Source organism: Eubalaena glacialis, chromosome 17, assembly GCF_028564815.1.
Source record: "Eubalaena glacialis isolate mEubGla1 chromosome 17, mEubGla1.1.hap2.+ XY, whole genome shotgun sequence".
In the NCBI taxonomy this organism is placed as follows: domain Eukaryota; kingdom Metazoa; phylum Chordata; class Mammalia; order Artiodactyla; family Balaenidae; genus Eubalaena; species Eubalaena glacialis.
In genome coordinates, this window is record NC_083732.1 from 22827265 (window position 1) to 22852834 (window position 25570).

The following is a 25570-nucleotide window of genomic DNA, read 5'->3' on the forward strand; positions in this document are numbered from 1 at the left end:
AGTGTCAAAGAGGCTCTCTACTTGGGAATGGCTCAACACTGGGAAAATAAACCCTGGTTCAGCTGTAAAGAGACCACATCCTTGGCCTTTTTTCCCCCTTAAGTCCGGAAACTGATGATCTGGTCAGCTTAGGAGAGGGAGGGAGGGAAGGAGGGAGGGAGGAAGATGAGAGAGAGAAACCTGTTAATAGCTGGTGCCAATTTAAAGAGAGAAGGAAAGGGCTTATTATATACGTATATGCTAATATTATTCCTAAAGCCAATTCTGATAAATCCTTCGGGAAAGAAAGAGATGCAGCCATCTGTTAATGTGGCTTCAGCTTCTTTGTTTCCAAATGTTACAGCTGTCACCAGACCAGCCATTCCACTTGGGGCGGGGCCAGGGGTTTAGAGGGGGAACATCTGTCCACTAAGGACACCACTAAACAGCAACAAAATCTTGGGGCGACCCCTCTCTCTTTCCTCGAGTGCTTTCGCTAGCCGGTCCTACTTCTCCACTCCTTTGGGAGTTTCCTGTTCCATTACGTAGGCAAGAGGGCGAGAGGTCCCAGCTTTCATAATTGTGAGTGGTTTGGCTGGGTGTGTACGTGCGAGTAACTGTGTGTGCGTGTGTGTGTGTGTGTGCGCGCGCGCGTGTTGGGGGAAAGTGGAGCTTGCTACAAGGGGCTTAGAAAAACTAGTCGCCAATTTAAAATATTTTCGGAGTGTTTGAATGGTATCTTAAAAGCTAATCCCACTCTCAAATTCAGCGAAATGAACAATACAGATAAGGAAGATGAAGAGGGTGGAAAACCCACACAGCGGAATGGAGCTGTCCATGCCGCGGGAGTGACAGGGGAGCGCTCAGAGGAAAGGCGCTCTGCGGAGAAAGTCACTCTGGCTCTTCTCTCTCGGTCCACCAGCCGGCGACGCTTCTTCTGTAAAAGCATTCCTAGAAAATAACCCTAACACCGGGAAGGGTGGCGATCGTTGAGCGCAGTTTCCAGGAGCCGGCCCCCGCAGCCGGGAGAGGTCCCTCTCCCCCCGCGGCTGGCGCGGAATGTGGCGATCCGGCCCGGGGCGGGGGATGACTTCATGCGGCCGGAGCTCGGCGGCGGGAGCAGCTGCTGCAGCTGGCAGGTGGGGTGGGGGCCGGCCGAGCTGACCACGCACAGACCCGGCGCGGCGGCACTGCGGCCCCGGGGCAGCCGGCGCCGGGGACATGCGCTGATTCGATCCCTCCGGAGAAGGTAAGCAGCCCGGCTATTATTAGCCTCGGCCACACGGCGCTGTGCTTTCTGCTTGGTTAGTAATGGGGTTTGTAATACAGAGGGAAGAAGGGGAATATCCCTGCCGCCTTCCGCAATGGGAAAAGGAGCAACAACTGGAATTGAAATGCTAATCAGCCAAGTGCTTGAGATTATTGGAGGAGCGGTGTTACCGGGCAAACAAAGAAGGCGGTCAGCCTCTGTAATCTTAAAATAATCAACCATTGCTATGCCACACTCGCTTAGATATTGAAGAGGATTCAAAATGTAAAATAATTTGAGTTGCACTTTTACGTTGCTACCTTCAACCTTCGCTTGGTTAATTTCTGGTTTGCGAGCAGCAGGTTCTTGTCAGCAGCCTGGAGAAGTAATAGGAAATCTTCCCTCTCCTTTTGCCTTCCTCTGTCTTCTCCCTCTCCAGTTATCAGAATGGGTCTGCACATTTCAACGTCAAACACCCACTTCAATACTGAACCTTTAGAAAGAATCTCAAATTAGAGGAGAAACTTACCTCCTGGAGTTCAGCTTGGGTTGAGCAGCACTTGTCCCCACTGCTCCCTTCATTTACCATCTTCTCTTGTCAATCATTTCATTGATTCCCCCCCCCCCCCGGGGATGCTGTGCCCATTCACAAGCCAGCTCTTGTCAGCTCCTGTTCACCACCTCTGTTCCATGACTGATTTTTCAAGGACCCAGAAAGGGCATTGCCTTATATCACGTTTGGACTATTATCTGTGTCCTTCCCCAAAATGCATGGCATGAAAAATCCTTTAAGCCCAGTACCAACATGGTTTCCGATAACTCCCTTCATTGTAGTCACTGCAGCTACCAGATGGGTTTCGAGGACAGCAGAATCTGTTGGGGTGTGAGAAAGAGGGCTATACCTACATATTTTGCTCCATGTGCATAAGAATAGGTGGAAGTAGAAATGCAAATGTCAGTCTGTCCCGTTTTTCTTGAAGCTTTTTTAGTCCGGCTAGGTTGTGAGACACCCAGCTGGGTAGGGTATGGGGCAAGTCCTCCTGCAAAAGCAAGCAGTGTGTTTGTCCTAGGATTCCCCCAATAACCTCAAAAGAGTTTCCAGAGAGGCTTTTCCCACAGGCAGTCAGAAAGCCAGGGGAGGTGTCCAAGGTAAACCTCAGGTTATTTGGGCATCCTCAAGTTAGTCTCCCCTTTTAGGGGTTCTGACCTAGGATTTCCCCACAAACGCCTTGCTGCTGAGCTCAAGTGCCCATTCTTGTTGCCCACCTAGGGATGTACATTTGAATGATATTCTGTGAAATGGTGAAGATGGCTATGGTGGGGATTGCAAATGTGCCACTTCACCAACAGAGAACAGTTGCAATAAGCCAGACTGTGTGGTGTCTGTGTGCCAATATTCCATTTAAAAAGAGATTTGTTATCTTTAAATCTGAAATTAAAGAGACAGTTTGACTCAAAAGGCCATGGATTTTATTTTAACAAATTAAAATAGGAGATCAATGAAAAAGAGAGCCAGGATTTATAGCTAAAATAATTTAACTCCACTTACCTTCTTTTTTAAATATTGCTTTTAGACCAAGATACTGGTTCTGAAAAATCATGTTACTTCTATTATATATCATTATTGTTTTTCTGATTACAAATTCTCTATTTATAAATACACTTTGGAAAGATTTGAGTTGGTTTCTTTGTCTCTATCTTCAGTATATGAGGCAGAAGGAGTGGAGGGGGGTGGGCAAATCCCACTCCAAATGGCCCACTCCAAGAACTGTTCCCCGGACCATGCAAACCTTTGGACCGAAATTTTTTTGGCTTCTTGTTATTATTATCTTTAAATGTGGTTTGGGTTTGAAATATTAAATTTTCAAGACTCTAAAATTTTGACTCAGGCACACCAACTAGAAGAGAGAACAAAGAACAAGAATAGCAAAACTATTTTACCACCTTTCTTACCTAATTGTAAAATATTTAATTATATGAATAATGATTCTGAATAATAAGTGAAAAACATATGAAAATAATAATTCATTTTTAAGAAAGTAGCCCAAGGTTTATGAAATACAGCTTAGTGCAATTGATCTTAAGTACAGTAAAAATTTCTGTAATTTTAAAAGGTGTTTTTATGTTGAGTATTAGTACATGAAAATATGCTAATGATGGTTAGAAATTGAAATGTCTATTACTTGGTTTCTGAAGAAACTGAATTCTTTGGCAAGAAATGGGTCAGGATTAGGGGACTGGAGCTGCCAAAGCTGGCATCATACCTGCCAGTGATTTTATAGGTGAGATGAATGCATTAAGTTATGGATTAGGGCTGGAGAAACCTTTTGGGGAAGAAAGAAAACAAGATAGAAAATATAATTTGTTATTTTAGTGCAACTAAGATAATTAAATTTAAGGTATTTTAGAATTTGGACTTTGTTATATTTAAACAATTTCTGAGGAAAGTTTCTAAATTCAAAGCCCTAGGTAGAAATAGTTGTATGATTTCCTAACGAAACTGATTTATGACTCTATTTCCTTTCTTAAAAACGTTTCCCAGAGAAAGGAAAAATTAATTGCCCAGTGTTAAGGAGGAGGAATACCAAATAGAAGGATGTACACTATTAGATGCTAAATGAACTGTAGGAACTCTTTCGTAGACTTGAGAAGATAGAATTGAAATCAATCTGTTGCTTTCCAATCACGTAAAAAAAACATTTAGTCTGGTGGGTGGTCAGTGTTATCAGTAATTTAAGACTTGAGTACAGATTTAGGATTCAAAGTTGCCCTCTCCTTACAAAAGGCATTTTCTGGTGCTGCATTACTGCCATTAGCTACAATTGAAATAGACTTATCCTGAGATTTTGAAAAACGGAAAAAGAAATAGTAGGATTAATAAGGCTTTGCCTCCACTGAGAATGGGTAGAAAAAGTGCTATTTTGAAAGTTATCAATGGCCTCTTAATTGCCAGATTTCTGCGCTGTTTCAACCTGTTCTTTATGTCTTTGTTTTTAAGTTCTCTTCTAAGTTCTTTTTTTTAAATTTTACTGCTTAGTGTTTTATTCACTAAAATAGCATTTTTAATTGAAGTATAGTTGATATATAATATTATATGTTACAGGTGTAAAATATAGTGACTCACAATTTTTAAAGGTTATACTCCATTTATAGTTATTATAAAATATTGGCTATATTTTCTGTGCTCTGCAATATATCCTTATAGCTCATTTTATAATAATAGTTTGTACCTCCTAATCTCCTATCCCTATATAGTTCTTTTTTTAAATTAAATACTTGTGTTTAAAAGTATTATTGGGCTTCCCTGGTGGCGCAGTGGTTGAGAATCTGCCTGCCAATGCAGGGGACACGGGTTCGAGCCCTGGTCTGGGAAGATCCCACATGCCGCGGAGCAACTGGGCCCGTGAGCCACAATTACTGAGCCTTCGCATCTGGAGCCTGTGCTCCGCAACGGGAGAGGCCGCGGTAGTGAGAGGCCCGCGCACCGCGATGAAGAGTGGCCCCCGCTTGCCGCAACTAGAGAAAGCCCTCGCACAGAAACGAAGACCCAACACAGCCATAAATAAATAAATAAATAAATAAAATAAAATAAAAAAACTTGATTCCTTTATAAAAGTATTATTAATAAGTAATATATAAAGAGATATCTCTTTATCTAGTTTCTCACTAATCCCCTTAAATTACCTCATGACCCACCTAGAACAAGTGATATTTATTTCTAGTTTGTGCTGCGTGATATCACGACTGTATGTCTTCATTTGTTCCTTTCACTCACACTGCTACACGTTGAAACCTTGCTCACACCATACACTGCCTCTTCCATGAACCCTTCCCCATACCCACCTTCCTTCTCATTTCAGATGTGTTTCTCCCTTGTCTAAATTCCTATGGCACTTTCTATTTTGGTCTGTCCTTTAGTTTGAACATGATTTGCTGTTCTAAAGTAACCCTAGAGAGCAGAGTCTTTGACTAACAACTTTTTATTACCTGCAACTCATAATACAGTGCCTAGCTATGTATATGCAAAGTAGATGTTCAGCAATTTGATTTTAGTGAAGAAATTAGTTATTATTTTCCAGGGGTATATATCCACCTACTCTAATATCCAAGTTAGGCTCTAAATAATGTGTGCAAGTACATTTTAGTTTAAAATCCCTATATAATAATATAGTGAAAGTACATTCAAAGAGTTATATTCAACAAAAGTTATTGTGAGCTTATATGCCCTTAAATGGATATTGGCTCATCCGTATCAAAAAGCATAGTAAGCATTACAAAACAAAACTTTAAAGAAGACATTGTACCAGCTTTCAGTATGCTTTCATTCTATTGAAAACAAGTAAGCAGGGGAAGGTGTCTTGCATAAATAAGTACTAGTTTTAAAGCACTCTGCTAGGTACTTTCATCTGTGGTATATAATTTCATCCTTCTACTATATGCTAATTTTACACTGAGACTCAGAGATGTTACCTAAACGGCAGAGATTCTTTCCACATTAACATGCTATTCGTTGAAGTGTTAATGAGTGAAGGAAAACTATAAAAACAATCAGAGTAGTTTAAAATTGTTTTGTGATCAGGCTTTCCAGTGCTTTTTAAACTTTTGGGTCTTAACATCCCCTTTAATAATTCAATAAAGGCTATGCATCCACTCCCCAAGTACATACACAACACACACACATAGAATTTTGCCTATAATTGCAGGTGTTTACGGACCTAATAAAGCCCTCCTTTGCAAATGCTTTAAGGACATCTACTCTGGGCTCACTTTTTTTTTTTGCTTGTTCTATGCTTAATATTTATTTTTGTACCTGTTAAAATTAAACAAATTGTTATCTGTTATAGATTGAGATATAAACCTAAGCAGCTTCGTACTTTACAACTTTTCTTTTTGCATTTTTATATTCTGTCCTCTCTCACACAAACATACAAATTTATATAAATGAGATCAAATAATACGTTTTTGTGATGAGAATGCTTAGAATTTATTCTTAGCGATTTTCCTATATATCACACATCAGTGTTAGTTATAGTCATCATGTGGTACATTATGTCCATAGTATGTATTTATCTTACAATTGGAAGCTTGTACCTTTGACCATCTTCCTCCAATTTCCCCTCCCCTGACCCTCTGTCTCCTGTAACCACAGGCCTGATCTCTTTTTCTATGATTTTTTTTTTTTTTTTTTTTTTTAGGTTCCACGTATAAGTGAGATCATATAGTGTTTGTCTTTCTTTCTCTGACTTATTTAACTTAGCATAAAGCCTTCAAGGTCCATTTCTGTTGTCTCAAATGGTGGTAGGATTTCTTTGTTTTCTTACAGATGAATAATATTTCAGTGTGTGTGTGTGTGTATATATACATATGATATGTATATATCTATATATATATAAAACAACCTCTTTACCCATTTGTCCATCAATGGGCACTTAGGTTGTTTCCATGTCTTGGCTATTATAAATAATGCTGCTATGAACATGGGGGTGCAGATATGTTTTTGAGTTAGTGTTTTCATTTTCTTTGGATATATTCCCAGAAGTGGAGTTGCTAGATATATGTAGTTCTAGTCTTAATTTTTGAGGATCCTCCATACTGTTTTCCATACTGGCTTTACCAATTTACAATCCCACCAACAGCACAAGGGTTCCCTTTTCTCCACATCCTCACCAGCATGTGTTACCTCTTGACTTTTTGAGGATGACTGTTCTAACAGGTGTGAGGTAATATCTCACTGTGGTTTTAATGTGCATTTTCCTAATGACTAGTGGTATTGAGCATCTTTTCATGTACCTGTTGGCTTTTTGTGTGTCTTCTTTGGAGAAATGTCTATTCAGGTCCTTTGCTCATTTTTTAATTGGGTAATTTTTTTTTTTTTTTTGCTATTGATTTGTATGAATTTTTAATTTATTTTGGATATTAACCCTTATCAGATATATGGTTTACAAATATTTTTTTCCCATTCTATAGGTTGTCTTTTCAATCACTTTGTTGATTTGTTTTTGTTTTTGTTTTTATTTTTCTTTGCTGTGCAGAAGCTTTTTAGTTTGATGTAGTTCCATTTGTTTATTTTTTATTTTGTCGTTTGTGTTTTCAGTGTCATATCCAAAAAGTCATTACCAAACCCATGTAATGAGCTTTATTCCTATGTTTTCTTCTGGCAGTTGCATAGTTTCAGGTCTTACATTTGAGTCTTTAATCCAATTCAAGTTAATTTTGTGAGTGGTATAAGATATTGGTCCAATTTCATTCTTTTACATGTGAATATCCAATTATCCCAGGGTTCCCTTGTATGTAACTTCTCTCTTTTCTCTTGCTGGTGTTAAAATTCTTTCTTTGTTTTTGACTTCTGACGATTTAATTGCAATGGGTCTCAGTGTAGCCCTATTTGAGTTCAACATATTTGGGGTCGTTTGGGCTTCATGGATCTGGATGTTCATTTCTCATCCCAGGTTTGGGAAGGTTTCATCCATTATTGCTTTAAATATACTTTTTTTCCCTTTCTCTCTCTCTTTTCTTCTTCTGGAATTCCCATAACATGAACATTGTTTACTTTATTGTGTCCCATAATTTCCATAGGCTTTCTTCACTCTTTTTTATTCTTTTCCTTTTTGTTCCTTTCACTGGGTAATTTCTAATGTCCTATCCTCCAGTTTGCTGATTCTTTCTTCTGCATGGTCGAATCTACCTTTGAAACTTTCTATTGAATTCTTCAGTTCAGTTATTGTATTTTTAAAATCTAGCGTTCCTGTTTTCTTGATGTCGCTATTTCCTTGTCAAACTTCTTGTCTTGTTCATGCATTGTTTTCCTAATTTCACTTAGTTGTCTGTGCTTTCTTGTAGTTCACTAAACTTCCTTAGGAGGATTATTCTGAATTCTTTGACAGTTCATAGATCTTCATTTTTTTAAGGTCAGTTATTGGAGTTTTATTACTTTCCTTTGGTGGTGTCATATTTGCCTAATTTTTGTCATCCTTGATTCCTTACATTGGTATCTGCATATTTGAGTAATTGGGCTCTTCCTCCAGACTTTACTGGGTATTATATTCAGTAGTAGTAGTAGATGGGGCTATGAATTAGTTTCCTGGCGGAGAATCAGGACAGGACCCAGAGCCTGTATAGTTCATTGTTTGGGAACCCAAATCAGGCCAGAGTGTGCACTTAATTCCCTGGTCAGGTGAGGACACTAGTTTTGCCCTGCAGATGGGGGAGGCCACAGGCTGTGCTCTCTGTTCAAGTGCCACTGTATCTAGGGCTGTTTAATGGGCTGTACAGCTTCCCACATTCTCTGGTTAGGTTCCCCAGTTGGACATGCTGAAGGCTGTATTCAGTGATGAGTAGGGCTATAAATTAGATTTCCTGCCTGGGTGCAGCAGGAGAAGCAGCTCTAAAGCCAGTAAAGCTCTTTGTTGTCTTAACTCAAGCTGGTCCACACCCCAAGTTCTGTGGCTGAACAAGGCCACTGGCTTTGCTTTGCAGACTGTCAGCTCTGCCTACCCTTCTCTAGGCTTGAGCACTGCTGGGCCGCACAGTTTCTAGGAGTTGTCACCAATCCTTCTAGTCAGATGGGCCAGGAAGACACTGTCCACAGCAGATGGGATGGGGCTAGTCCCAGTTCCTTTGCCTTGGTGGGATGAGGAGGGGCCACTCCAGGCTACTCTTAATTTCTCAAACAGGCTCCCCAGTTGGGAGGAGCTGGGAGCTACTCTCAGCCTTGGATATGAATTAATCTCCCTGCCTGTGCATAGTACAGGATCCCTCCACACCTGGTACTGGCTCTGCTTTGGGGGTGATGAGCTCTGGCTGCTTGCCTCTTGGCTGGAGCACAACTGGGCCAAATAGCTTCCAGGATTTATTGCCAGCCCTCTTGGTCAGATGGCCAGAAGACACTCTCCACAGTGGGTGGGCTGTGACTCTGCTCTTTCCCTGGGTATGGGCAAACCAGGCTCAAGGGCCAGATGCGTATCAGGTGGATCTGTACCCTGCTGAGTTCCCTGGTTGTAGTGCCCCGCCAACCTGGCTCTGTAGATAAGCAAAGATGCCAGTTGTGATCACTACTTGGGCACTGCAGGTATGAATTCCATCTGTCACAATCCATGTGCTGGCTGTTGCATGCCCCTTCCCCCTTCATCACAGTCCAACTTTCAGTGGTCAAACCCTGCAGATTCCCCTGCAATCCCAGTGGAGCAGATTAGAGCAGTGGCTCCCACAAAGCAACCCCAATGCTAGTGGTGGTGCTTGCTGTCCCCCAGTTCTCTTCTACTGGAGGAACCAGAGGTTCAGGGGAGACCTCACCCATGGTGCTCCACTGGCCTGGGGGAGGGGCAATGAGGTCAACGTTTAGCTGCTTCTCTCACCCTTCTAATGCAGTCTGTCTTGGTCTCTGTGGTGCACGGGGGTGCTTCAGCCTCACCTCCATGTTCTAGGATTCTCTCAAATAGTGTCCTGTTTCCAAATAATTGTTAGTTGTTCCTCCTGTGGGGGGGGGCGGAGCCAGGAATGACCTTGGTGATGTCACCCCACTCTGGGCTTACTTTGACAATATGTATGTCCTTTATAGCCCAGACATTTCTGGTACTTGAAATGAGGTTCTCCTTTTATTGTTCTCCCTGCTTTAAGACCTAAAATGGGAGCTTTTCATTAGCACTGGCACAAAGGCAGCTGAGATGACTAGGAAGCAAGTGCCAAGGAGAATAGTGAGTCAAAGAACCTTGATTAATGGAAAAGGAATCCCAGAAGGAGCTCTAAACGTTAAACATTCCAAATGATTTATTCAGGGTTTTCCAATCAAAACCATTTTTACAAAAAAGAAACAGTTCTCAGACTTAGAGTACTATACTGCCAAGTATGTAGAAGAACATTGCCAGCAGTTGAGTGGTGTGGTCTACTTTGAAATATATTCAGTTTTCTTAGGATGGACATATGTCTACTTCAAAGCTACTATTTCTTTCTAATAATGCTGTCTAGAGTAATATATTTGCTTTTGCCAAGTTAAGAAAACAATGACATCCCTCCCAGTTCTAAAACAATTACCAGCATAAAAATACATTAAAATTTTTAGCTGATACTTAAGGAAACCAGTACTAGCTAGCATGCCTACTGATGCTAGTATTCAAAGAGAGGCGTGACAAAACCACTAATCTAGAAAAAATCGGGTTGGAAAGATGGAGAGAAAGAACTCAAGAGGACTACTTAAGCTGTTGCTTTCTTTACATGTCCCCAAATATGATAATAACCATATAAGCTCCTAAAATAAGTGCAATTTTATGCAAACTTCATAATACGCCTAGTATGAGGTAAATTTTTACTTTATTTTATAGTATATTTTTATTTTTTATTTTGGTAAAATGTCCCATAACGTAAAATTTACCATTTTAACCATTTTTAAGTGTATCATTTATTGGTATTAAGTGCATTCACAATGTTGAGTAACCATTACCATTATCCATTTTAAGATCTTTCTTATTATCCCAAACAGAAACTGTACTCACTAAACAATAACCCCTTATTTCTCCCCTCCCCTCAGCCTCTGGTTAACTCTATTCTATTTTCTGGGTTTATAATTTGCCTATTCTAACTACCTCATATAAGTGGAATCATACAATATTTGTCCTTTTGTGTCTGGCTTCTTTCACTTAACATAATGTTTTCAAAGTGCATCCATGTTATAGCATGTATCAGCATTTCATTCCTTTTTAAAGCCATACAATGTATAGTGATTTTTAGTTGCAAAACACTTTTAGTACATTGTGTTTCTATTATATTAATGATATCTAGCATATATCACTACCATATTACCTTTAGTAGATGCCCAGTAATGTGTACTATGAGTGAGCCATAATTTCATTCAGTCAAAACCTATTGATAAACATTTATTAAGTTCCAAACAGTTTTATGATTTCAAGAAATGTGGTAATGGACATAGAGGTTCATGTCTTTATGTGCTGGAGCTTTTACTTTTGATGGAAGAATTCTTGGAGTGGCATGGAATGGTATTGTTGGGTCAGAGATTATGCAGAAACATTTATAATTTGAATACATACATTGACTATTAAAAACCATAAACTTCTTCAACAGATAGTATTCCTGTATTTTATGTAACCATTTATGACTATCTTAAAAATGAATGCAAGTAATATAAGGGAATCCATTTAATGTGATTTGAGCAAGGAAACCTTCTCACTTTTTTCATTTCTAGTTCATGGAAGAAAATTCCTATACACAAGTATTGAAATATTTCAAGTCTCTGGATCACACATTTCATCATTTCAAAAATATTACAGAGTACATCATGGATGTCAGTCAAGTCTTGTAACAACAGTGTAGAAAACTAGTAACATTTATAGCTAGTTTTTTTTTAAGCTTCAGCAATGGATCATTTCTATCCAGCCTAATCTGAAATTTTAATTAGATTAATTTTTAAAATAAAAAAGATTAATTTTTAATCTAAAACTATTTTTAGTTCATATTTATGTACCTGCATTATGGTCAATCTTTTATTTTGTTGGGTTTTTTTTTCTTAGTTTCTCTTTAGAGTATCTTTTAAAATTTATTTTGAAACAGAATAATTAAAGCCCAAAGATGAGAGTGTCTCATTTAAGCTAAACTAAAGAATGCTGGAATAGCTGAAGTATGAACACAATTGGCAAAACTTTTCACTACCCTCCTTAGAATAAGACTGTTTTGATTTGCATTGTCCAAGAAAGGAGAAACAGATAACTTGCTGGGGATTGCATCCTGCTTTACTTAAATTAGACATTAACAGGCTAAAAGGGCAAGGATGAAGCAACATGTTTATAACATATTTTTGAAAAGCTACTTAAAGGTGAAGGGTTGCAAGAACACAGACAGACACACCCTAGACATTTCACAACAATATTTTAAGGTATGCCTTTTCTTTGGTTGATAGGGATGGAGGGACCTATTAATAAACATTTCTCCTGTTTACTTTTGTCTTTATTGCTGTCTGATCAAACCCTCATTAAAAAACAGGCACAAAACAAATAAGCAGGGGCTTCCCTGGTGGCGCAGTGGTTGAGAATCTGCCTGCCAATGCAGGGGACACAGGTTCGAGCCCTGGTCTGGGAAGATCCCACATGCCGCGGAGCAACTAGGCCCGTGAGCCACAACTACTGAGCCTGCGCGTCTGGAGCCTGTGCTCCGCAACAAGAGAGGTCGCGATAGTGAGAGGCCCGCGCACCGCGATGAAGAGTGGCCCCCACTTGCCGCAACTAGAGAAAGCCCTCGCACAGAAATGAAGACCCAACACAGCCATAAATTAATTAATTAATTAATTAATTAATTAATTAAAAAAAACAAAAAACAAATAAGCATTCTGACTTTTGCCTGAATAAGCAACAACAAGCTCACATCTTAAACAATGGACTGCAATGGCTATGAGACTGAGGATCCTTGGTCATTGCAATAGTAGCAGCAACACAACCTGCTTTGTTCCTTCTGTTGTATACTGCAGAATCTGAGTAAATAGAGAGAAGTCAGTGATACCTTTAGTGCCATTTCTTACACTCCTCTCCATGATCTTTCACACTCAGGTTCTCTGGTAATCGCAATGTAGTGAAAAACAACCAGGATGCTAATACCCTCTATCCATTCACAAAACTTAATGCTTCTGAGACTTGCAGAAATAATGTTGAATCTGAATTGGTGGTACCCAATAGAGTCACTAAGAATAATCCGTCAGACTCACCAAATCCAAATTCAGATTTAAAGGCCATCAAATTTTAAAGATTAAGAAGATTTTCAGATTTCAATATTTGTTATATATGGTCATATGTAAAAATTTAGAAAAGTAAAATTATATGTATAGGTTTCTAATTATAAGCTATATTCACTGGAGAATTAATGCATTTTTAAAAGGATTCATTCTGAAAAGATTACATTAGCACTTTTTTTAAACCACTACCCTCAAAAATAAATTGTGACAAATCATTGTTCATCCAAGTTTATCTCTCCTCTCAAGGAAGTGAGTTGTTCTTGGGGAAACTGCTTTCATCTAATTTGTGCTTTCCTGCAGTGGATCAAGCTGAAATGAAATGGGGCTGGCATTCTTAACTATTATTACGCGCCCACATTTACCAGAATTACCTAATGATCAGTACCGAAGAGTTTTATAATAAATAAATATGTATGTACTGAGAGTCTCCACTGATAAAAGTTAGTTGAGACATGGCTGGTGATCCCGTAGAAGAGATATCTAGATTATATTTCTTACATCATCTCCATATTAGAAAGCAATCCAGGATTGCAAAGCAAGGCATGAGACAGTAGCATTTGGTGTATTTTATAAATGTTTAGATTTCTAGGGAGCTTATTGGTATCATATATTATGGTAAGCACTCAAATGTAAACTGTTACTTTAAAATAGTAAAATATCAAGAACGTAAAAATTTCTGCAACTTAAATGGTCAGTTTGGTATTTGGCTTTATTATAGGCATTTGCAAGATATTTATTAAACAACCAAATGAACCAATACCATTTAATTTTGAAAACTGCCTTCCTAATACAAAAGAATTGGTATTCTACACAAGTTCCTTGTGATTATCTTGTAGGTGTGGTGGGAATGAATTATGGATGGCACTACCCTTTCTCCTGTTTCTTGTCTGAGGTTTTGGTAAGGTGGAAATTAGAGGTGATGGACCTTAAAGTTTGAGCAGTTCAAGACATTCAACCAAGCACAGTCCATTTACCCAGGACAAGAAAACATATGACATTACTCTTCTTTTTTCAACCACAATGGATTTGAACTTTTAGAAAATTCAAAATGCAAGATACAGATTTTATTTATTTACTTTTTAAGTAATTTATTTATTTATTTATTTATGGTGGCATTGGGTCTTCGTTGCTGTGCGTGGGCTTTGTCTAGTTGCGGGGAGCGGGGGCTACTCTTCGTTGTGGCGCACGGGCTTCTCATTGCGATGGCTTCTCTTGTTGCAGAGCACGGGCTCTAGGGCACGCCGGCTTCAGTAGTTGCGGCGCACGGGCTCAGTAGTTGTGGCTTGCAGGCTCTAGAGCGCAGGCTCAGTAGTTGTGGCGCATGGGCTTAGTTGCTTTGCGGCATGTGGGATCTTCCCAGACAGGGTTCGAACCCGTGTCCCCTGCATTGGCAGGCGGATTCTTAACCACTGCGCCACCAGGGAAGCCCAAGATACAGATTTTAATAAGAAAATATTAGTCAACAGTTCTCTTATCTCCATGTCTTTTTCTATCTCATTGATTGTGAAGAATGCAATCATAGAGAAAGCAAACTCTACATCAGTTGAAAATTTTTTCCACCTGCATGCATGTTATAGTGGATGTGTAACATCTTCACAGGGTTTGTGAAATCACTATTTCACCACAAAAATTAAATATGACACTAAAATGATCTGACACTAATTAGTCCATTGAATAAGGGGAGGAGGATTGGCATCTTGGTCATCGTTTAGAAGAAAAAAAAAAAAAATCATTAACCTGTTGGGCAAAATACTTGTCTTTAAATTATCCCTTAATAAATATAATAGAGGGCTTCCCTGGTGGCACAGTGGTTAAGAATCAGCCTGCCAATGCAGGGGACACGGGTTCAAGCCCTGGTCCAGGAAGATCCCACATGCTGCGGAGCAACTAAGCCCGTGCGCCACAACGACCAAGCCTGCGCCCTAGAGCCTACGAGCCACAACTACTGAACCCCGCACGCCTAGAGCCTGTGCTCTGCAACAAAAGAAGCCACCGCAATGAGAAGCCCACGCACTACAACAAAGAGTAGCCCCCCTCGCCGCAACTAGAAAAAGCCTGCGCACAGCAATGAAGACCCAACGTAGCCAAAAATAAATAAATAAATAAATATATTTAAAATAAATAAATATAATAGAAAATGAAATAAAATGGCAGTACAGAGTTATGAAAGGAAAGCAATTGGGTTGATCTCAAAGTGAGTGAGTATAAAAATCAATGTTTTTTGTTTAGTTTGTTAATAATTTTATTCTTAGAGCTCTCAGGCAGCTAGCTTTTGGTCATTTTTAAGATCAATCAAAAAGTTCTAAACATTTTTAAGGTATGCTGATCACTAGGCCCTCCTCCTCTCCCTTCTCTCTTTCTTTTAATTTTTAAGTTTATTTTAGAGAGTTTTGGCTACCATTTATGTTCTAATCATGTTTTTCAGGAAGTGAATTTGAACTTTGAACCTCACCTAGTTTGAATCCTACCTCTATTGTTTTCTATCTCTATGACTTAGGGTAAGTTAGTTAACCACTGTGAATTGTTTCTGGATATTTAAAACAGGAAAATCACAGGGTTGTTGCAAAGATTAAAGAACATAACATAAAAGGGAACTTATTGCAGTGTTTGAAACATAGTAAGGGTTAGTAAATATTTCCAATTTTTATCTTTCTAATTCTCGTGAGCAGTTTACAGTGAGATCTCATTACCACAGATTTTCCCTAAAATTATGAACCCTTTCCTACCCCTCTCCATTTTAAACCAAACCTTGAAATGACTGAACCTCATAGGAAGATGTCTCAATGCAGGTAATCCCAGTAGCAGGAGAGGTTGAAGCTACCACAATGCAAAGTTGTCAGGCTCTGATCTGGCAGTAGCTGTGGGAATTAGACTTAGCTTCTATTTTTAACTTTGCAAGGAGGTGATTGGATGACCTGGGAAAACTCAGTTGGCATCTTATTTTCTTTCTGAATTTCTTTCTGCATCTTGTTTTCTTTCTGAATTGTACCATTTGCCTAATCACTCTTTTCACTGACTCATTATCAGAAATGATATCAAGGTTGTTGAATAAGGGTGTTGATTTCAGAAGTAATGTTATAGAAAATGGGAATTGTTCCCTTTCTTAGAAGCAATAGTTGACAATTTTATTTTTTTCTGATACAGTGTTGAAGTTCCTGGGAGAGGGCAACTTTAATTTATAAAGAGTTGTTAACATTCCTCTAACAAAAGCCTTTAAAGGTAATACTACTAATTATCTGCCTTGTACCCCAATCTTTTTTTTTTAATATGTAACTGTTGAAGTTTTTTAATGTTAATCAATATCATTAAGTTGTCCAAAAAGGAAAATTAATCTGTTACTCCATTGTACATCATATACAAAGGAATCTTCTTGGTATATGATATCTTTCTATTTTACTGAATCTCAATGAATTTAGAGAGTACATGTAAGAATTTTAATATTCAGAGTCTTATTCATAAATGTGCGCTACTGAGTAGATTCAATCACTAGCAACACCTTTAAACTGAAATCAAAAATAGAGCCTCAATTAACGTGAAAACTTTAGTACCAGAAACACCTGCCTATAAAAACTGCACTGTTAGTACACAGACAAGCTTTAGTATGCTAACAGTTTTGTTGGGCTTAAAAAGCACATTACTTTACATTTTTTTCTTATTTGACTTTTTATCATTATGTGGACCATTTAGGTTTAAGGAAACAAGTACAAAAACTGCCTAAAGCCTTCCATTTAATATGTAAGCCATAGTTGTCCACAAGAGAGAATTTTGTGGTGATCAACAACTCTAGCCAAATCGGCAATAATTTATTTCAGTTGGTAGAGTCTAATCATGTGTACCTAACTATGTTCTTTTAAGTAAAAAGTGTAAAACATTTTTAGTAGTAAGTTTGTCCTGAATTTCCAAATCAATATTTTTAATCCCTGTTTGAATACTGAATTCATTAGCTATTCACCAAAGGCTTGAGGCATAGATTTTGGGCATAGTCTGCTTCTAAGATGAGATGTAGCAAACAGTGTAAATTCCTGTTTTAAATATACATGTGCATACACGTATACACATGTATTGTACAAAAATTTATTTACCGACATTCCCCGAATTACAATGGTTCGACTTAACGATTTTTCAACTTTACCATGGTGCGAAAGTGATACTCGTTTAGTAGAAACTATACTTTGAATTTTTTCAAAGTATACTTTGAATTTATAGTAGAAACTATACTTTTCCCAGACTACTGATATGCAGCATGATGCGTTCTTGTGATGCTGGGCAGCAGCAGCAAGCCACTCCTCCCAGTCAGCCACTCGATCACAACTGACACACTTAAAACCGTTCTGTTTTTCACTTTCAGTACAGTATTCCATAAAACAAATGAGATATTCAACAGATTATTATAAAATAGGCTTTGTGTTAGATGATTTTGCCCAACTTTAGGCTAATGTGAGTGTTCTGAGCACATTTAAGGTAGGCTAGGCTAAACTATGACGGTTGGTAGATTGGGTGTAGTATAAGCATTTACAATTTATGATATTTTCAGTTGATGATAGGTTTATCAGGATGCAATGCCATAGTAAGTTAAGGAAGATCTGTATTTTATGTGTATTATATATATTAATTATATTTAACCAATTATGTGTGTAAATATATATATGCATATATATGCATGTATATATATCTGTTTTCATGAACATTTGCCTTCTATTTCAAATATTTGATTATATTTCTTTATTTTTTATTTTTATTTTTTTATTTGATTATATTTAAAATAAACAGACAAGTTCTTGGAGAAGCATTTGAAGAATCTTTTTTTCCAGAGTCAAGTTTTGCAAAGAAAACTTATTTTTTCACTAGTTGTTTATTTTTCAAGAGTTAAAAAAATATTTTTAAAATTTCAAAGTGATTCTTTAATATATGAATATGAATATGTATTTACTTCAGGCGCTATATATGTTATTTATACATATGTGTATTTATATATATTTAAATGTTTTTAAACCTGATCTTACTGGGTTATAACTACTATCCAATTATGTGAGAATAGTGATATTGTTGCCTTTCATCTTGGAACATGCTTCTGTTTCATTTGATTATATTTCATCCATTAAGTGCTCTGGCCTTCCATTAGCTCTTTTGCTTTGAGGAATACATTTTATAGTGCATTAGAAATATTCTTCTATATTTCATGCCATAATTTTCCAGTGTCTCACAAAACCCTAATTTGGAATGTTCTGACTTGAATAGTGTTTCAGAATAGAGACTTGTCCCTTTTGGAATCATCAGATCTGTTGGTTAGGTACAGTATTTCTTATTTTTTCTGTTGGGGAAAGGGAGGAAGGAAACTGCACTATGGAACTTTCCAGTTTTTTTCTTCTTACGCTTATACCTAAAAAATGCACTCTTCTAGTAAAACTAGAAACATGAGAGTGGCAGTTACATAGTTCCAAATTAGGACAACCTAATATACTGTAATTTTTTCAAGTAAGAGAATAACCCAGGTAGTATACTATTAACTAGATTTTTTAAAATAGCCATCTATTGATTAATAATTCTATTTTTCTTCCATTCTTAGTTTCATAACATTTTTACACAAAGGTTTATATTAACAAATGCCATCAGTTGTATTGTTGGTTTCCTCCTGCTTTCTATCTGATTAGTTCTATAATTTTAAAATGCTTAAAGCCCAGACTTCTCAACTAGAAAACATAAGCACAGTAAAAGCAGTGTTTTTAAAATTAATTCTGGAATATATTTCTCTTGATGGTAAAGACATATAAGATTACAGATGTGTATATGTTTGGATGCTTTATAAATAAAAGTAATACGATTAATCATGTATTAATTTATACTACCAGAAATTCCCTCTAAATCCTTTCTAGGACACAAATATTTATGACATTTCTATATTGTTCTCATTTTATTATTTTAATGAAGTATTATACAGGTAGTATTTCATAAAAACACTGTATCAATCATAATACTAGTTTAGGAATTTTAATTTGGTATGTAAATATACTAACTTCTGTTGAAATTGCTATAACTTAGGGTCAAAATTAATTTGAAGGTTATTAGTGTTATTATTCTGGTTTTTATTAGCTGCTGTCTCAAATTAATTATAAAGACAAAAATATCCCTGGCTTAGAGTTTCTGCACTGTTAATGACATACCGAGATGTCTCTTGGGTATCAGTAAATGATATATTTTAGAGCATAACTTATGAAATGACTTGCCGGTTGGCAGACCACCTTTGACAATAAAATATATTTGATAGTCTACCTTTGCAAATTCATTGTACCACACAAATGTGATCTTGGTAATTGACATATGACTATTAAGGTTCAATCATTCTCCATAATATTCCTATTGCCAATTATTAACAAAATAAAGGGGAGATAACAATTCTATAGTATTTATTCAGATTTTTATTTAAACTCAAGTATAATCTATATTTCTATAGTGCTTTTTTTATCTAACACCTCACTTAAGTAGAAGGAAGTGTTCTAGAGGTTTGATGTCAGCTTTTAAATGAAGTAATCTTTAACTATCTTTTATTTAAAAATACTAAAAAAAGTTTCATGGTCTTTAATTAAATATAAATATTGGAATTGTCTATGAAACTTTTGAAATGGTCAATCACATAAAAACAAAGGGATATCCTTTAAAGCAGGGGTCCCCAACCCCCTGGCTGTGTTAGGAACCGGGCCGCACAGCAGGAGGTGGGCAGCTGGCGAGCGAGCGAAGTTTCACCCGCTGCTCCCCATGGCTCCCCATCGCTCGCATTACAGCCTGAACCAACTATCCTCCCCGCCCACCCTGTTGGTGGAAAAATTGTCTTCCACGAAACCGGTCCCTAGTTCCAAAACAGTTGGGGACGACTGCTTTAAAGCATATGAATTTCTAATATATTTATTTAGGTTATATATGCTGAACTTTTTTTTACATAATAGCTCATAGGTAACCTTCACTATTAAGTATTTTATGATGCTTAGAATCGGAAACAATATAGAAACTAACAAATTAAAATTGTTTTTTGTAAAATGTCAAGTGAGAAGAGAAGAATGTTAAATAATAAATACAGCATATTCACAACTTGGTTTTGAATATCACACACATAGTGAAAAAAGACCCAAAGAAAATTTAAAAATTATTTATCAATGGTTAACTCAAGAAATAAGAGAGTCAGGGTGACCTTTACTTCCTCCTGTTCTCATTCTGTATTTCCAAATTCATTGCAATATGTATGTATTACTTTTAGAACTGTTTAAGAAGAAATGTGCCAGTTTGGATAATTTTTTTTTAACATCTAAACATTGCCGAGTGTTGTTAAAATGTTGTTTTTATGTAGCTTTCTGGAAGATCTAGCTGGCCATAAAAAACTGAATATATTAGAGGAGGGGGAGTTTTCCCTCATCTTGAAATAATAATGATAAATAATATTTTTAAAGCATTAAATAATTTTCAAAGCATTTTTATATACATTTTCTCCGCAGACCATCCTAACTCTCTAGAGTTGGTAGAAAAAGGATTATACTCATTTTGCCCAGGGTGGGGGGTTGGAGGGTGGGAATTGAAATTCATGAAGTTTAGCAAATTGCCCATTTAAGCCGTGCACAGTTATTAAGTGGCAGGGCCAGAATTCTAACCTGTTTCATGCCATGGCCAATCTAGTGCTTTCCTCTATGCTGTAGGAACTGGACATATTTAAGAGGTAAGCACAAAAATGGAAATAGGTCTGAATCTTGCTCTAGTTACAAATCTGCCTATAGACCTCACTGGAGCCTGAACCAGGAAAATCTATATGAATTTCTTTCTTCAACCCGAAGAAATGGCCATGTTAAATAATTCTTAGGTTTAATTTAAAAAAATCTATACTGTCTGTTTTTTCACCATATTCCAGTTTGTGTATCTTGTGTCTATCAACTTCTCCAAAGAACCATGCTTCCTACCTAAAGGATTGCATTGCTTAATAAACAAACATTGACAATTCTGATGCTAACCTGAATTAAATAATATACCAATCATTTATGAGATCCGCCTTAGTATTTTTACGCTCCTGAAATATCATCTCTATAACCTGCTTTTTAAAATAGTCTGACACCTACCGAGTACTCTTTCACTTCCTACAAGAAATCAAGAAAAAGAAAGCATTTGTGTTTTTAATTTTAGTGAAGGGTTCTTGATTTAAGATTTAGTCATTTACTGTCATTTGAATTTCAAGTGTACCTCAAGTACTTGAGGTCCTTTCTGTATGACTTCTCCAGAGTTTTCACATATATATCATCATTAATTTCATCTTTCACTTGGGATTAGTAAAAGAAAAGGTTTATTTACTACTATTTCTTAGTTTTCTTCATTTCAAATATTCAGTGCCTTGTCAAAAATAATATTATAGTCTTATACTGTTCATTGATAACAGATAATGCTAAGAAATTGTGATTCTGGTTTTCAGTTAAAAAAACAAAATGAGAAACTAAAGAAATAATTACTATAACAATTTTTTTCTCCATTTAGCTAATCAGATATTCACATCAGTGAGTGTTAGATTTTGAGACTATGAATCCCAATACTAAATTTTTATATATTCAGAGAAGTGAAAAATAATAATTATTATGCTTCCTCTGTGCTAAATACTGTTTTAAAACCAATTGGAATGCCCCCTCACAACAATCCTAAGAGGTAGGTACTCTTATCACCTATTTTACAGATGGACAAACTGAGGCACAGAATGATTAAATTATTCATGGTCACACAGCTAGTAAGGCACAGATACAGTATTTAAAATCAAGTCTGTTTTGTGACAGTCCACATTCCCAAGCCCTGTAATGAAAGGGTGTGATCCCTACTATTTGCTATATACCCATTTACTTGCTTTGTGGAAAGAAAGGGAGTGAGGGAAGAGGAGGGAAAGGGACGGAGGGAAAGAGGAAAAGAAGGCGGAATGGAGGGAGGCAGGAGAATTGCCAAAATTCTGCCACCTTGTTGATACTGTGTGTTATTTCTTATAATAAGGTTGAAATTAAGGACTTGTAGAGATTTACATAGAAAAAATAATTTTAAGTTTCCTTAAGGGAAGTCTCTGGTAATATTATCAGACGGAGACAGCAAGTGAATTTCTGTTTAATTCTATTCATAATTAAAATGCTATAGCAGGCTCATATTTGGAACAAACACAGTTCTGGTAATTCTCATAGTAATAATTCTACATTTTCTTAAATTTGTTATCATTTTTTTCACCCTCAACACTCTCAGCTTATTTAATTTTAGTACCTACTCTTTTTCAAAAGTCCATAAATTTTAGTTAGGCTTAAGTCATAGGAAAATTGAAGAAAGTTTAGAGCCTGTAACAGAAGGAAACCACCCCCTTCCCACCCCGAGCCCAGCTCTGTCCATTTCTATCAGAGCTACTCCACCAAGAAAGGAAGAATTATTCTGATTGGTCAGATTTATGACACATTCTATTACATAGGGTGACTGTGTTTGTTTAGAGGTACACAGCAACAGTTCCCACATTTCTTCTTGTCCGTTGCCTGGTCCTGTGAAAGCAGGTAAGTGGAGTGAAGATCCTCAAAACCTAGACCTCAGTCTCTTGTTTCTGTTCCATTCCATTCACCAGGGTGAGCTTAATCCAGCAGAAGAGTGAGCCCTTCTGTGTTTCGCTGGATGTTGCCATGCAGATGAGTCAAGTTCCATTTTGAGCCTGGAAAATCTTGCATGCTCTCTCATCAACTTCTTCCTTTTCTGAGTATGTACTCAGAAAATGGTAACATGCCCCCAGTAAGCCTTTACCACAGCTCTGACTCAGGGTTATTAGGAAGTAATTCCAAATCTCAGACATGTTTTGTATTTTAATCAACAGATAATTTGTACTTATAGTTAACATTTACTCTGGATTATTCACATGTTCTTATGCAGTTGGAACCTATTTCTGTCTTCATGTGCTTAAAGCTAGGATGAGTATGGATTTTAATCAAGATAATTTGGAAATTTTATTAAGTGTTTCTTATGTGGCAGGCACTGTTCTAGGTACTGGTGATAGAGTGTTAAACAAAGTGGTTACAATCCACACTCTAAGAAAGGGTACTTAACATTAAAATTCAAAAGGAAAGATGTACAGAAATCATATGCAAAAAACAAGAGTCAGTTTAATATGCATGGTTGGCATTTTGGGGATAGAAGAAATCTAACACAAGGAGTTTTACAAGACTGATGATATATAGTCACTTCAGTTGAACTTTGTTTTATTTAAAACAAGCAACTATTTTTCAAACCAAGTAAAAAAATTATTGACAGTAATTGTACAACTTTATAGCTCCTTATTTAGTAAAGAGGGTGCTTTGACTTATGATATGAGGCAATTTCAGTATTTTGATAAACTAACCTTCAGCATTTTAGAAATTAAGCTTTTTCATTGATGGAAATTCTAATATTTGCCCATCAGTTTTATTTCATGCCTCCAAAATTAGATTAAATTTTCCAATTTTAAATGAAAAACTGGCATATTATCTGTTGACACTACAGTTCCAAGTTTTATCATAAGAAAAGGTGGGTGAGAGGAATCCCCAGCTCAAAATCCTTTCCAAATTTGAATTCTGAAAGTCTTTTTTTGATTGATTAGTAGATGTTGGTATCACATTATTTGCAATGACAGAGGACATTGTCAAGTTGTTATTAGCATTCATTGCAGCACCGGCTTCTGAGAATGTAGTAGTTTTTTTTAAACCACGTTTTCTCCTCTTGATCCATGACTCCAACTCTAAAAATATCTTGACTCATTCATACATCATACATTCAAGAAATAATTACTGATCACATATACTATTCCAGATGCCAAGCTGGTCACTAGGGAGTCAAAATGACTAAGGCACAGGCTTGGCTGTCAAGGAGACCCCAATGTAGTGAACCTTTGCTTCTTACTCTTCAAGTGGCGTTGATCCTGTGTAATCAGAAGTAATAGAGAATTAAGTAGCATTCATATTGTAATTAAATGTAGATTGAGCCAGATGATTTTCAAAAATCAGGTTTAATCAGAGATAGGGCAAGAATGTTCTTTGGGATTTTTCCTTGATGAGCATTGTTAACTATCCTTGAGATGCAATAATAGAAGTCAGTGAATAATTTATCAATTTGGTTTCCTATCGGAACCAAGATGAAGGACGTTTTCTCCTTTAGTCATTGACTTTCTACAGAGATAGCGAAGGCGCTTCAACTTTCCCAGACAAGAAATCACCAGTAAACAGCAGTGATGGTAGATGTGGGTTATTTACTACCAGGGGGTTGAGAATATTAGTGAGCTGCATTTTGACCACTTGTCAAACATTTTGACATCTTGGAACAGAAAGTGTTACTTAAATATAAAAAGCATTTTCTGTTGAATTGCTGTTCGTCATCCCTATGAGGAAATGACCTATTAAGTAATAGATCGGGAATAAGATTGATTTCTGCTAAAGAGTCCTTAAAGTAGCTACATGTTTCAATTTGTGGGGTTTTTTTCAACCATTTGTAAGTTACCACAGTAAAAACACCATATAAAAAGCTATCTGGGGCTTCCCTGGTGGCGCAGTGGTTGAGAATCTGCCTGCCAATGCAGGGGACACGGATTCGGGCCCTGGTCTGGGAAGATCCCGCATGCCGCGGAGCAACTAGGCCCGTGAGCCACAACTACTGAGCCTGCGCGTCTGGAGCCTGTGCTCCGCCAACAGGAGAGGCCGCGATAGTGAGAGGCCCGTGCACCGCGATGAAGAGTGGCCCCCACTTGCCACAACTAGAGAAAGGCCTCACACAGAAACGAAGACCCAACACAGCCACAAATAAATAAATAAATAAATAAATAAATAAATAAATAAATAAATAAATAAATAAATAAATAAATAAATAAATAAATAAATAAATAAATAAATAAATAAATAAATAAATAAATAAATAAATAAATAAATAAATAAATAAATAAATAAATAAAATATTAAAAAAAAAAAAAAAGCTATCTGAATTTACTTTCCAGCATTCTTTCTTGGGCTTTCTCTATCTTTCCCCCTCTCCCTCTCTCAGATCAGAAGGAGAGCAATGGGTCTCAAGCTTTAGCGAGAATCAGAAGGCTTGTCAAAACAATGATTTCCGCAGCCTCAGCTGGGAATTTGCATTTCTAACAAGTTTCTAGGAGAAACTTCTGCTGCTGTTACATATTTGATGAACCACTGCTCAAGTAAAAGGAATGGGAATTTAGGAAGTAGAAAGATCGAGAGCTATGAAAAGCTGAAGTCACCCTCTGATCTTCTTCACCGACCTGCCCAAGCTATTGGGAAGATAATCACTACTGCCCCAGGGAAGCGTATTGAAAGTCACACCGATTAGAATGGGCATCATCAGAAAATCTACAAGCAACAAATGCTGGAGAGGGTGTGGAGAAAAGGGAACCCTCTTGCACTGTTGGTGGGAATGTAAATTGATACAGCCACTATGGAGAACAGTATGGAGGTTCCTTAAAAAACTAAAAATAGAATTACCATATGACCCAGCAATCCCACTACTGGCACATACCCAGAGAAAACCATAATTCAAAAAGACACGGGCACCCCAGTGTTCATTGCAGCACTATTTACAATAGCCAGGTCATGGAAGCA

At 37.1% G+C, this 25570-nt stretch overlaps 1 protein-coding gene across 2 annotated transcripts in view; it reads left to right on the forward strand.

Annotated features, from left to right (window-relative positions):
- Positions 1–1102: 1102 nt before the first annotated feature.
- The window catches only part of PKIA (cAMP-dependent protein kinase inhibitor alpha), a 95737-nt gene continuing 71269 nt past the window's right edge, over positions 1103–25570 (forward strand). For both annotated transcript variants that reach the window (XM_061171597.1, XM_061171598.1), the window contains exon 1: positions 1103–1228. The gene's annotated coding sequence lies outside the window, so the exon portion shown is untranslated. The remainder of the gene's footprint in view (positions 1229–25570) is intronic.